At 37.3% G+C, this 13,741-nt stretch overlaps 1 long non-coding RNA gene across 1 annotated transcript in view; it reads right to left on the reverse strand.

The window, feature by feature from the left end:
- LOC111092883 overlaps nucleotides 1-6,481 on the reverse strand; it is a 91,605-nt gene extending 85,124 nt beyond the window's left edge. Inside the window, exons 1-2 of the long non-coding RNA XR_005379647.1 lie at nucleotides 5,998-6,481; nucleotides 4,454-4,522 (exon numbers count right to left, since the gene is read on the reverse strand). This is a non-coding gene — a long non-coding RNA (uncharacterized LOC111092883). The remainder of the gene's footprint in view (nucleotides 1-4,453; nucleotides 4,523-5,997) is intronic.
- Between the last annotated feature and the right edge of the window lie 7,260 nt (nucleotides 6,482-13,741).

Below are 13,741 nucleotides of genomic sequence, written 5' to 3' on the forward strand. Positions count from 1 at the left end.
ACTTAAAAAAATGTTAGGCATGAACGAAACTGGATTCTCTTGCTCTGAAGAGTAGCACAGACCCTTCCATTATCCACAGGCAGAAATATTGCAGGACAAACAAAATCACTCCACAGAACAAAAAACTGAGGAGTAAATAACCACTCAGTGGAATGATATGCCTTTCTGGACATCTCAAGGCACTTTACAGACAATTCTTGTGGTGAGCATTTCTATCTTCATAATGTATTGAGCAGGAAGACCAGAAGTAGCTGGCTGAGAGAAGAGCAAGTAATGATGGTGATGAGGCAAAGGCGAAGCTGATAAAGGTAGCAGCTGCTGGCTACGATGCCCTTCCCGTCGTTGTGCTAAACGCTTGCTATTTTACGTTACCCTCATAACACTCTAGGAAGTAGGTATCATTGCCCACCATCCCACCCTTTACAGGCAGGTTGAGGCTTAGAGAAGTTAATTCATCGTCCAGGATCACACCACTAGGAAATTGCAAGAGCCAAGTTTTCAAATCCAAAGCCCAAGCTCTTAACCATCCTGTTCATGCAGCCTTCTGAAAATTATTTTCAATGTGTTGTATAATGTTGTTTCTTGCATGAAAACAGTTGGAATAAGGCCAATTCTTGAATGGCTTGAGACAAAACTCTAACAAAGGCTTATTTTAGCAGACCCCAAGGAAAGATTTTTCTTCTCTTTTTTTCATCTCATTGACCAGTGGGATCCTGTGGCTGTCTTGGGCAGGAGGACTACAGAGCCTGAGGTGACACTGCTGTCATGAGTATTGTTCATAGGCAAATCTGGGCATTCTTCTCATCTCTGTTAGGACCGATTACATTGTCCCTTTGAAGTCACTAGGCATTCTTTGCTTGAACAAAAGATGAAGAATTCTATTTTGAAGGAGTCATGGCTAGATTTTTAAAAATTAATATCATGGACTTATTAGTATAATGGCCCAAATCCAAAAATTGGGATAAATGTGTGGCATCAGTCCAATGTTACTGTGATAGTAGATATGCAATAATTTAACATCATTTCAATTTCACACTTACACAATGTCCTCGTTTAGGGTGGATCAAGATAATTGGCAAATTTTCAGGCTAAACTTAAGTTCTTAAAGACATTTCAGTAGCAATGCCAACCACAAAACTTGTCGGAAAACTGATAGTAAAATGGGCTTTGAGAAGCAAACTATTCAAAGAACAGATGGATTGAAATTTGACAACTTTCATCATAGTAACACACACACAAACACAAAGACTTGTAGAGCAGTCAGTGACACCTTAACTCTATGCAAGATGCTTGAGGGTATTTTCTAGACACATGGTCCTCCCTCTTTTTTAAAAACCAGTCTCCATTTCATTCCATTCTTGGAATAAGTCTCTTCACCTACAAATGTTTTAATGTTTGGTAAATAATCACATTATGTTAGTGGCTGACATGACAAATAAGCAGAAAAACATTTTTATGTATAACTGTTGTTAGGGAATTTATGAGATACATTAACATCACACAAAGCCGAGCACCTATATTGGCTGACTGGCTTATTGGGAGACTCCAATAACACAAGAGAATGGGTGGGTTTGTGGGACCATTTACCGATTCAGCAACTTTAAGTGGTTGGGCAAATATCCATTGTTATCATAGCATGTTATTGGACCATGTTACTAGGCTCCAATGAAGAATTTGTTAAATATGTATCTCTGAACCAAATAAAAGTAAAAACATTCCTTATCAGACAGTCCAAAAACATATACATACTTACATAGCTTATGACCAGAATAGTCCTTTTAAAAAATAGTCTTATAGGAGCAGAAATATCTATTGCAGCTTCTTAGTCACATACATGAAACTGGAAGGAAAATTTTTTTCAAAAAACAGCGTTAAGAATCTGCCACATATGCAACACTCTTTCAAAAGGAATATGCTCTAGTCTTGAAAAATGTTTCACTCAACCTGAATTAAATTCAGAATGTAACTGTAAATATAAATGTAAGGAACTATTGGAAGAGGTCTTTGAGAGGACATGACTGCCACTTGACCCACAAGCTGTACTCAGTCACTCCCTCCTCTATCCTTGGAAAGTACATTCTGCCCATTGTTCCCACAGTAGGAATGGTTCCAAGGACATAGACTCGAGACAGTGATGTGTTGTCGAGACCATCTAGACAGTATACAGGACTGAATCTAGTTAAAGACCACTCTATAAACATAAGATTCTGGCCAGCAGGTGCAGAGATCTACTCATTTTATGGCTGCTGAAGACAAGCCTCATATATGAGTTCCCTTGCTGATTAAATTTGCCACCTGTCTATCTGGAGTGGCCTGCATCTTTCTTCCATCTCTCCTTGCCCTTCATGTATGGGGACATATTGGAAAACCAACAAGGACCAAAGCTAAGAGTATGGCCTTGGGGCCAGACCAGCTGTATTTCTGTCCTCCAGCTCTGCTACCTACTATCTGGGAGATCTTGGGCAAGTTACTTAACCTTTCTACACCTCTGTATTTTTCTCAGTTATAAAATGGCGACAATAATAGTATCTACCTCATAGTTCTATTCTGAAGAATAAAAGAGTTATTTTATGTTATTGAATATCTCCCAAACAGGCCTATTCCTTATTCTTAAAAAAAAAAAAAAAAGAGGGATATTATGGTTAGGTGAGGTTATGTGATTTCTCCAAAGTCACAGTTAATAAGTACCAAAGGTGAGCTTCGTGGCCACCTACTTCACATCCGGTGTCATTATTTTTTCTATGATCTTCAGGACCGCAATTTTAAATTATGTGATCATTTACTTTCTTTTCAATGTCAAATTTTGCATAAATCCTTTGGTTATATCCAGAGGTAATTACTATGTGCAAACTACACGCAAATAAACTACATATTAAAGGACAGAGAGGAGACAATAAGTTGCATCTAATCATAAAATCCTATAACCATTTCCCTTACTGTCCACCACTTTTACTTATCCTCACCCTTTCACTCTTTTATTTTATTTTTTTTCACTCTTTTTTAAATGCAATTTTTCCTCAGAGTATTTCTTCCCATCTCCCTCAGAATTTTGCATTTGAATGAGGTCTCTCTGGGAAAATCTTTCTGTAAGGCCTGACTACCAGAGTGTATCAGTAACTCCAAAAGAAGCTTCTGTGTTGATACTTAGAAAATATATGTGGTCTCATGTATTTCATAGCAGTTAAATGTACCCAAATGGCACCAAGAGGAAGCGACCAGCTCACTCAGATCACAAGTCTTCTTTCTCTATAGTTCTTTCCTTCTCTCCTAATACCAGATCTCCTGCTATCATACCAACACCTGGCAGACATTCCTAAAAAACTGACTGTCCATGTATTTACGGAATGGAAAAAAATGAAAATAATCTGGAAGACTAAACTGAGTCTCAGTGCAGGGATTCACTTCCAAGCACTGTATTTATTATTTCTTCTCTCTCTCCTCTGCCTAATAGTGGGCTTGGCAAGGAGGAAGCCCTGAGCCATCTCTCCCAAAATAGGTGCTGCTCCTATCCCAAGATAGGCTTAAGGAAGTTCACAACCCTTGACATCACAAATAACATTTTGCATATATTTGCATTAAAACATTTTTTTTAGGTAAAAGCCTACCTTTGATTTTCAGTCTCATTATGATCTGTGATCCTAATTTGCTGAATCTTTGCTAAACATCTTCCTCCTCTCAGCTCTGGTTCCCTGATAGGTATTGTTTTCAGCTCAACATCACAAAGACCAAACTCGGGATATTCCTGTAACAACTCCATCTCCCCCCCCACCCCTCTCTTCCTCCCTGCTTCCTCCTCCTTTTCTCTTATTTAATCTAATTTTATTTTATCTTTTTTCAAGTTTTTAAAATTTATTTATTTTTAATTTCAGTATAATTAATATACAGTGCTATATTAGTTTCAGGCATACAAACTAGTGATTCAACAATTCTATACATTACTAAGTGCTTATCAAGATAAGTGTACTTTTAATCTGCTTCACTTATTTCATGTATCTCCACCCATTCATCTTCCCTCTGGTAACCTAAGTTTGCTCTCTATAGTTAAGAGTCTGTTTTCTTGTTTGTCTCTTTTTTCTTTGTTTTGTTTCTTAAATTCCACACTTGAGTGAAGTCATATGATACTTGTCTTTCTCTGACTGACTTATTTCACTTAGTATTATACTCCCTAGCTCCATTCATGTTTTTGCAAATGGTAAGATCTCATTCCTTTTTACGTCTGAGTAACATTCCATTATATATGCCATATCCTCTTTATCCATTCATCTTTGGTTATTTCCATATCTTGGCTATTGTAAGTAATGCTGCATATATCTTTTAAAATTATTGTTTTCATATTCTTTGGGTAACTACCCAGTAGTGGAATTACTGGATCATATATTCCTGCAACTTCTTTAGAGGATCAAAATAAAGAGTAGTAAGAAAGGAAAGAGAGTGGCAGTGTGGAAAAACTTACTTGGAAGAGCTGGAAGTAAATGGAATAGTACTCCAAAAGGCTCATGAAATTAGAAGTGGTTCCTCTTCTCTGAAATGACAAATTTTGTGTCATTTTGGGGATTTCTTTTAATGTTATATTGAGGTATATTTCTCATGTTCCAGTTCCCTGAAAGCATGCTGGGATGGTTATTTGAAGTTTTATTTATGAGGCTCTCTCTTACTTGGCAGTTCTTCCTCTCTCCATGAAAAATTCTATTTCCTTAAGAAAGTGAATCTAAAGGGACCAAATAATTTACTCTTAATTAAGAGTTAGCTTCCCATAGCAATGAGGGACTAGAATGTCAGTGACTGAAGAAATGATCTTTATTTCAGAGTTTCTATTTCTCCTTGTCAACTCATAATAAAATAGAAAATAAGCCAGCAATGATCTTGCCTTTTCCCCACTCTAGATCAGAGGCTGAAATTCATAAATTTGTACAGAGGTGAATTCATAAATTCACTCCAGGGGTTGAGTTCTCTAAATCTCTTCCTCCTCCCCCTCACTCCTGTAAAACTAGCTTGTGGGATTTTCCTTGTCAGCCCATTCATTATATATAGCTCACAGAACTGAAACTTAACAATAATAAAACCAAAAATAATAATGGGAAACAATTTGTATGTTCCAGACACTGTTGTGATTTAAACATATTAACTCATGCAATATAAGCCCGGGGGGGGGGGCGGGGAATCATTATATTCCCCATTTTATAGATGAGAAGAACAAAGAACTAGAAATAATAATCACTATATCAGATATTCTCAGCTACTTAATTCAATCATAAGATAAAGACCTGAATGTGCCATGTAAACTTAGGGCACTATTTAAATGTCATTAGTTACTTTTCAATTTTGGTCACCTTCCCGGAGGTTTGTTCCTGAAGAGACAGGAAACAATTATAAAAAACACCTCAAATTCTCTGTTCATGAACTCCCCCTTCTTAGCTGGTCACGTTCAAGACCATAAACTTCTTCTCCTTAAAGTTCACCCTCCATGGCTAATCAGTCTTCCCAACCTGTTGATTCTGTCTTCACAAAGGCTCTTTAGTTTGTGCTCCCTTTTCAATTTGCCCTGGAGTTTCTTTAGTTTGGGGCCCAGTTATCCCTCCCCTTGATTACCTCAAAGCCCCAACTGGTCTTCCCAACTCTAGTGTTTTTCCTCAATGCCATCCACTCAGAGCATAGCTCCCTTCTTAAAAAACAGATCTCACCAGGGCCCTTAACCAATACTTTCAGCTGCACTCACTGGAACCCGAGGTAGCATCTTGGGCAAGACACTTTGTCTAGGCCAAAGGATGTGAGACCCGGTTCTGAATCTACTACTTCCTAGGTCTGCAGTCTTGAACTCCTTATTTAACCTCCTTGAAAATAAATTTCTTCATGTATGCAGTGAGATCATGTAACATTTTCCTGACCTATTTCATAGACTATAAAAACTTATTTTTTAACTTGTGAGAAAATTCTTTGAAAACTGAGAATCACTTCAAATAAGGAGCTTTTACTAAAATTAAAGTCCAAATTTCTTACCTGGCACTCAAAGTCTCCAAACTCTGACTATGAGCAGCATCCAGATGCTCTTCCACTACAAACATACCCAAATCCCTCCCAAGTTCTCTGGATCTTCCTTCTTTGTCCTTTGCAACCCTAACCCTACACCTTCCTCTGCCCAGAAATCCTTTCTTTTCCAGGGCTTCTAGCAGAGACCTGTTCATTCTTTAGCACCAAATTAAAATCTCACCTTCCCAAGGTGGGTATCCACAATTTCCCAGTAGGATTTAATCTCTCCATTCCCTGGATTTTCCTATTACTTAGTTACCATTTTGTCAACTCTTGCTATATGTCTGACACTGTGCCAATGCATATAGTTATCTATGCTATAATCTTTATGCCTGAAATCCTCAAAATGACCCTTAGAGGTAGACATTATCTCCGTTTATAAATGAGGACATTGGCTCTATAGAACAGTCAATACCTTGGCCACGGTTACACAAAATGTAAAGAGGAGAGCTTGGCTTGGCCAGGTCTGTCTCCTTCCAGAGCCTCTGCTCTCAACTCTGTGTATACATCTTTGTTGTTTCATAATAGCCCTTGCCAGAATCAGCCTGGTAGTAGTCAAAAACACATTTACCCATCTTTTACAAGTCTGCAAGCTCCTGGATAATGAAGGAGCTTTCCTCCCTATTCATTTGTACCATCAGATGATTACGATATACTTAACTTATAGCAAGATGATCAATAAATATTTACTGAGCTACAGTGAACTTATAAAACCTTTATTACTCATCCACTTAGAACTTTCACTCGTCAATCCCGTCATCTCTCAGACTCTTTCTCACTCTCTTGCTCTCTCTTTTTTTTTTTCTTTTCTTTTCCTAGTATCCAGTGCTAAACCAGGGTAAAAATAAGAATGCTAACAGTGTGGAATATGGACAACAGGATGGAGGAGAATAGGCACTTGGAAATTGTTTACCCATCTTAATTTTTGGTGGTTCAAATGAAAATATTCTGTTAGAGTTTCAAGCTCTTCATAGAATAATAAACACTTGATAATTTTTGCCTAAATACTGGCTCTGGTGACCATCATCTAACTCATTGCAAAGCATTGTTAACATAAAGTAATAACAATCCATGAATTATAAAAAACCTTATATAAAATTTTTTCTAAAACACTAACTATATTGATACAATTTTCCTTGTTCTTTTAAGCAATAAAAAGAAGATTCACATCTACTAACAAGAAAGAATTGGAACTCAAAGTTTTTAGAATAAAAATTCAGAAATCCTATTTCCCTTTGAACAGTAAGTAAAAAGATTTCTCAGCTGACCAAAGTAGCAAAGAGGCAGCTCACATTAGGAAAGATTACAGTTTAACAAAAACAACAAAGAGAATTTAAATGTCTATGGGTTCTCTCTGAAATGTACTACCTTAAACAAATTAAGTGCTTCATCTAAACCATAATAACCAATGGCATTCTAAGAGGAGCAGAACAACCTTTGATGTCTCCTTTGATATTCAGAGGCTGATTCTGAAGGGAAGAAGCTGTCCAACCAGTCAAAAAAGACACTCACAAATGTCTGCACTGCATCAAACCTTCAATATCTTGTCCCACAGCTATGATAAATTTTTCTTCCTGAAATGTTAAACGGTTGTTTTGGCACGTTACTTACAAAGAAAGAATTGTGTACAAGAAAATGTGTCCTGTTATCATGCTAGGAAATGTAGAAATAGGAAATACAGGAGATATGTAAAGATATAATTTTTTAATTCTTTAAACCCGTTTGAAAATCTTTAAAGAGATGGCAAAGTTCTCATATACTGAAACTAGAAGGGACCATATGAGCTCCTATAATGTTACAGGTAAGAAAAATAAAGTCAGAGACTTTATTGCATAAAGTCATACAGTCATATAGTATCAAAGTGTCAAAAATCAACTGGAGCTCAGGTTCTTTATGCTTAGTCCAGTGGGTTTTTTTTTTCAACACTCTACCACTAGTTTAGTCAGAGCCTCCAGAAACATCATCTCTATTCTCTCTACAATAAATAGCTTTAATCAGTTTTCATGCTACTGGCTACTTCTGTGGTTAACAGTCTCAGAGAAGTTTCAGTATAATAACAAATTTGGCATTTAGTGAATTTAATATGTGCTGTCTCTGTACAAAGTATACTGCTTGCTTTATCTTAACTAATCCTCAAGACAATCTGAGTCAGAACTCTTCCTTGTCTTGGGGCTTAGGGAATTTATATCCAGAAGCCCAGAGCCTAACACGGCTGTTAGGAGGTAGGACACAACACAAATTAAAAACCATCGACTAATCTAGACCCTGTAAAAGTAAAATAAAAGTTGGTTTATTCAGCATGTTTTTAATATAATATCTTTTATTCACTGGTATTTTTGGGTATCTATAATATAATGTGTACTGGTTTTTATTTAAAAAACAGCAACCTCATTTATGAATCTTTTGTGTCTCTATAAGCTAGAACAGTCCCTGGCACACCCTCAGTAAAAAAAGAATGAACTTAGGCAGTGTGCAGTCTCAAAGGGCCTTCTACAAAATATTTTAAAAGATAAATGTACATATTGGAAACCGTGAGATAAAATAGAACCCTGTATAGAAGCCTATATAGAACAGGTTAATTTCGAAATTCCAAGTGGAAAACAGCTGACCAGAGGGAGAGGGTGTGCACAGTTGAGAGAGGAAACTCTAGACCAGATCGCTGCACTGTAGCTTCTCAGACTGACCTGTCAACCAGCCTCAAGAACACAGATCTGCATGCCACACTGAGAGAAGCTGTAAGCAGAAGCTGAGAGTGAGTCATGGACAAATGCCTCAAAAGAATGACACTGAAGCTAGCACACGAACGATGATGAAGAATTCATGAGATGATGGAAGATGATTTCAAGGGAAGAACAGAAATAAAAGCTGGGCGTTCAAAGAGACCAAGATATGTCTGGAGGAGATGAAAGAAATTCAACATGGCAGGAGTATCAACCACTGGCAGAGTGGTAAGAAATGAAGCTAGAGATAAAGGGAGAGATAGAAAAGAAACTAGCTTTTGAGGCCTGTTAAGGAATCTTACCTTTATTCTGAAGGTAGTGGAGAGCCAGGGAAGGGCTTTAAGCAGATGGCATGATCAGACTTTGAGCAAGGCCGATTCTGCAGCATATATCGTGCATACAGTGCCACTCTGGAGTCCTAGCAGAATGCATCACCATGGAATAGGGTACTAGGCAGAGAGGCAAGGCCCCAGGACCAGAGGGAAATACCAGTAATGAGAGCCAGAATAAGAGGTAGAGTACAGCACTTTGGAGACTGTACAGTACTTTGGAGATGTGGCATATAATCAGAGGAACTTTCAGAAATATTAAGAAGGCTCTTATAGTAGGAACTAAAGACTCTCCCAACCATGGATAAGGATGAATGAGAATATATATATATATATGGATGGATATGTTGAAATGATTTAGTTACTAAGTATTCTCTCAATGTATTTCAGTCTTCTGCTAGTTGGTTATTAATTTGTTATGTATGAAAATTCTCTATTACTTAAACATGTACTTTGCCAGAATATCAACCACTCACATAAATATACACATTATGTGTTTATATTTCATTGCATAGGTTACATTGGGCTCTTCCATCCATTTGCTTATTTAATCTTTGAAAGACTCTTATAAGATTGGCAGACGGAAAACACTGTCTCATATTATAAACACTCATATTACAGAAAACACTCATATTATAAATGAGGCTCTCAAAGGTAAAGTGGTCAGAGGTAGTGAACAATTAACTAGAATTTGAGTTTTCTGAAGTTCAGTGTTCTCTCAGCTACACAATTATAAGTATGTGGAATTTAGTCTTTTTTTTCTTCTATTTCCATCTGTCCAAACTTAGTGCACAGCAAAGCTCCAAGGAATCCAAGCAAACAAAATCACTTCTACCTGCAGCATATACTCATGCAGGTGCATGAGTGAGTTTAGTACTAAGAAGATTAAAAGAGCCAATGCTGCTGTAATTCCTAATTGGGATACAAGGGCCAATAAATTTTAGCACAATTAAGCTAGTGAAGGAAAATTCTGACATTAGAACTGTCTTCAAAAATTGGGGATATACCTACCACCTTATAGTAACAATAACAACAAATAACATTTATTGAATGACTGCTTTGTGCAAGGGACTTTTCTAAGTGCTTTACTTGCCTTAATACATCAATCCTCAGCATAACTCAATGACATGGGTACTATTATCATCTCTATTTTATAGAGGGGAAATTGAGGCACTAAATAGTAACTTGCCCAAATTCCCACAGCTAGTAAGTAAAATAAGATATAAACCTAGGCCATGCTGAACAAGAACCTATGCCCTTAATCATTGATGCTCTACTACTTCTCATATTATCATCAGTAAAATCTCTGTCTTCCCCTTTCCAGGAGGAGACTTGAACTGCAAATACTACTCCCAGAGATTCAAGTACATCAACAATATATGTTAGAAAGAATGTTAACCCAGGGATAACATGAAGTTGCTGCTCAATTTGGGAAACTGACAACAAACAGCTATAACTTAGTCACTGTGAAAATGATGAATTATTAAGACATCAATTTCCATTTGAAAAGCAGATATTGAGAAGCTACTATCTGCCTAGTCTTGTGGTAGACCTGGAAGTAATGGAAAAGATAGAAAACATATCTGTGAATCTAACCTTCAGGAACAACCAGGCAAACCTGAATGAATTATTATTATTGAATATTTTAATAACAATATCCAAAATTTACTGAATGCATACTGAGGCTAGACACTGTTCTGAACACCTGTATTAACCTTTCAATCCTCATAACAACCCTAGGAAGTGGGTGCTATTGTTATCCCTCTTTTATAGAAGAAAAAAAATGAGACCCAGAGAGTGGGTTAATTTGCCAAAGGGTGACATGTCCAGTAGTTATCTGAGCTGAGACTTGAACCTGTGCAGTCTGGTTCTGAGCCCTCACTCTCAACACTGGCTCTCTTTCTCTTTATTCCAGTTTTGTGTCTGCACTTGGGTAAATAATTTAAGCTGGAGCCAGATCTACAATCCCAGACATCTCAGGTTTAAGGCAGGGGGAAAAAGAAACCTCACTTAGGGCTTAAGACCAAACCAATTTGACCAATGCAGCTTTTAAAAGAATGCTCTGAATCAGGGATATTTCATGGTATTCTGATTACTAGCCTGCTATTGTTCTTTATGTTTATCTTTGTTAGCCAAGAATCCTACTTGGAAGAAGAATAAGCAGTAGGGAAGGGGAGGGTCTACCTTCCTATGATTTCCCCCTCTAGATACCTCAGATCTAGGAACAATCCAAACATTCATCAGTAGGTGAACAAATAAATTATGCGGTATTTTCAAACTCAGCAATAAAAAATTAACTACAGATACAGCGACATAAATGAATTTCCTAGCTATTATGCTGAACACAGAAGCCAGATGCCAGAGAGTATATACTAGATAATTATATCTACTTGAAATACTAGAATGGAACAGTCTCATCTATGGTGACAGAAAGTAGATCAGTAGTTCCCAGGGCAAGTGGGTGGGCAAGATGGACTAGGATGAGGCACAATGAACTTTTTTAAAAGATATTAATTGTTTATTCATAAGAGAAATAGAGAGAGAGAGAGAGGCAGAGACACAGGCAAAGGGAGAAGTAGGCTCCATGCAGGGAGCCTGGGGTGGGACTCGATCCTGGGTCTCCAGGATCACGCCCTGGGCTGAAGGCCACGCTAAACCACTGAGCCACCCGGGCTGCCCACACAATGAACTTTGTAGGGTGTTGGAAATTTAAGAGATTCTTTTGAGAATCAGAAAAACATTCTCTATATTAATTCAAATAGTAGTTATATGATACATAAATTTGTCAAAACTTATTAAAATGTACACATAATAAGATGAGTGCATTTTTATGTGGGATTCTGAAGTAGATCCTAAGCCAGAAAAAGAACATGAGGGGATCCCTGGGTGGCTCAACGGTTTGGCGCCTGCCTTTGGCCCAGGCGCGATCCGGGAGTCCCGGGATCGAGTCCCGCGTCTGGCTCCCGGCATGGAGTCTGCTTCTCCCTCTGCCTGTGTCTCTGTCTCTCTCTCTCTCTATGTCTATCATGACTAAATAAAAAAAGAAAAGAAGAAAGAAAAGGAAAGAAAAGGAAAGAAAAGAAAAGAAAAAGAACATGAGTGGAACAGTGGTAGGTTTTGAATAAGATATATAGATTACTTAATATATTGTATTAATGTTAATTTCCTAGTTAGTATGATTTTTGCAATTTTTCTCTAAATCTAAAATAGTTTCAAAATAAAAAGTTAAAAAAAAATTAAAGCACATGAGTTTCTTGAGCTGAGTTCATACAGGGGCCAAAGAAGACATTCTGCAACCTCAGCTTCTGACAGACCACAGCTCCTCCTCAATAGATCATCTTACATTCGTGGTCAAAGCCTTTCAGCAGAGTAGGTGGCCCTAATAAAACACAGTACAACTTAAAGGGTGCAAATACTGTTGATATAAGAGACAATAAATTTTTTCTTAGCCCAAACAAAACCCATCCAAAGAACAGGTCACGACCCCTTCCCGGTCTCAATGTGGCCTTATATTTAAGGTATGAGGATTTGACTACCCTCAAAGATAGGGCTAGAAGATGGGGAATAAGTCATTATCTGTACAATCTTGCCAAACACCTCTAAAATTCATTTTTCCTCCCAAACAAACAAAATAAACCAAGCCAAACCAAAAAATCACACAAACACCAGGCAATGAAGGCCAATGACCCTGAGAAACAGAAACAATTGCCCCAGCTTACTGCTCTGGAGAAAGTTCCCAGGCTACAGTGCAAGGTGGAACAGAGAGGTCTGGACTGGGAATCCCGGAAGGTCACAGTGGCCAGGGATCAAAAGGCACAAAGAGGGGAGAATGACTTGGACAAAGAGCTCTGGAGATATGTAGTTGGAACTCTGATTATTTTTACCTTGAGGACAAAGGTCTGTGTTATATTAAAAACAGCCTGTAGATTTTTTAACTCTTCACTTCTTGAATATTTTATTTGCATTTTATTTCATTTTTTATTTTGAATTTTTACTCCCACAGAAAGCTAGCTCTGTAAGGGAAAGCCATAAATAAGATTTTAGATTAGAAATGAGAACCATATTGACCCTAGCACAGAGTATTAAGACATATATACAAACATTATTCATGTCAGGATTTTAAAGTTTGATTAATATGCCTATCAGTATTATAAAAGTAATGTATGCATCATAATCATGGTTTATATAAAAATGAAATATGTGTTTCTTTCACTTTTGTAATTTTTGAAACCTTCTCCTAATTTCTCCATAGACCTGACAATCTATATTTAAGGCATGGAAAGATGTTTACATTGGAAGGTTGCTAAGGAAAGTAGAAATTCTGCTGTGTCCTAACATGCAATCTGTATGCCTATTTGCTTATAATTTAATATTTTTAATCAAATCAAAGTGTATTTCCAATGTGAAAACAGAAATTAATAAAAAATACTCCAATTTGTTCAGCTGTCATGACCTATATCTGTGATGAATCCTGAGAATGTGGATGTCTGTCTGCAACATCCCAGATACCTACCCTGGTCCTTAGGTAGTCTGTGTAGGGGAGTCAATGGTAACTATATAGCCACACAGCAAAAAGGGGGAAGACACTAAAATACAAACACAGAGACAAAAATAAACAAAAACCAAATTTATCCCCCAAAACTCCTATCCTTATCAAAACTAGGT

This window comes from Canis lupus, chromosome 27 (genome assembly GCF_011100685.1).
Source record: "Canis lupus familiaris isolate Mischka breed German Shepherd chromosome 27, alternate assembly UU_Cfam_GSD_1.0, whole genome shotgun sequence".
Taxonomy (NCBI): Eukaryota; Metazoa; Chordata; class Mammalia; order Carnivora; family Canidae; genus Canis; species Canis lupus.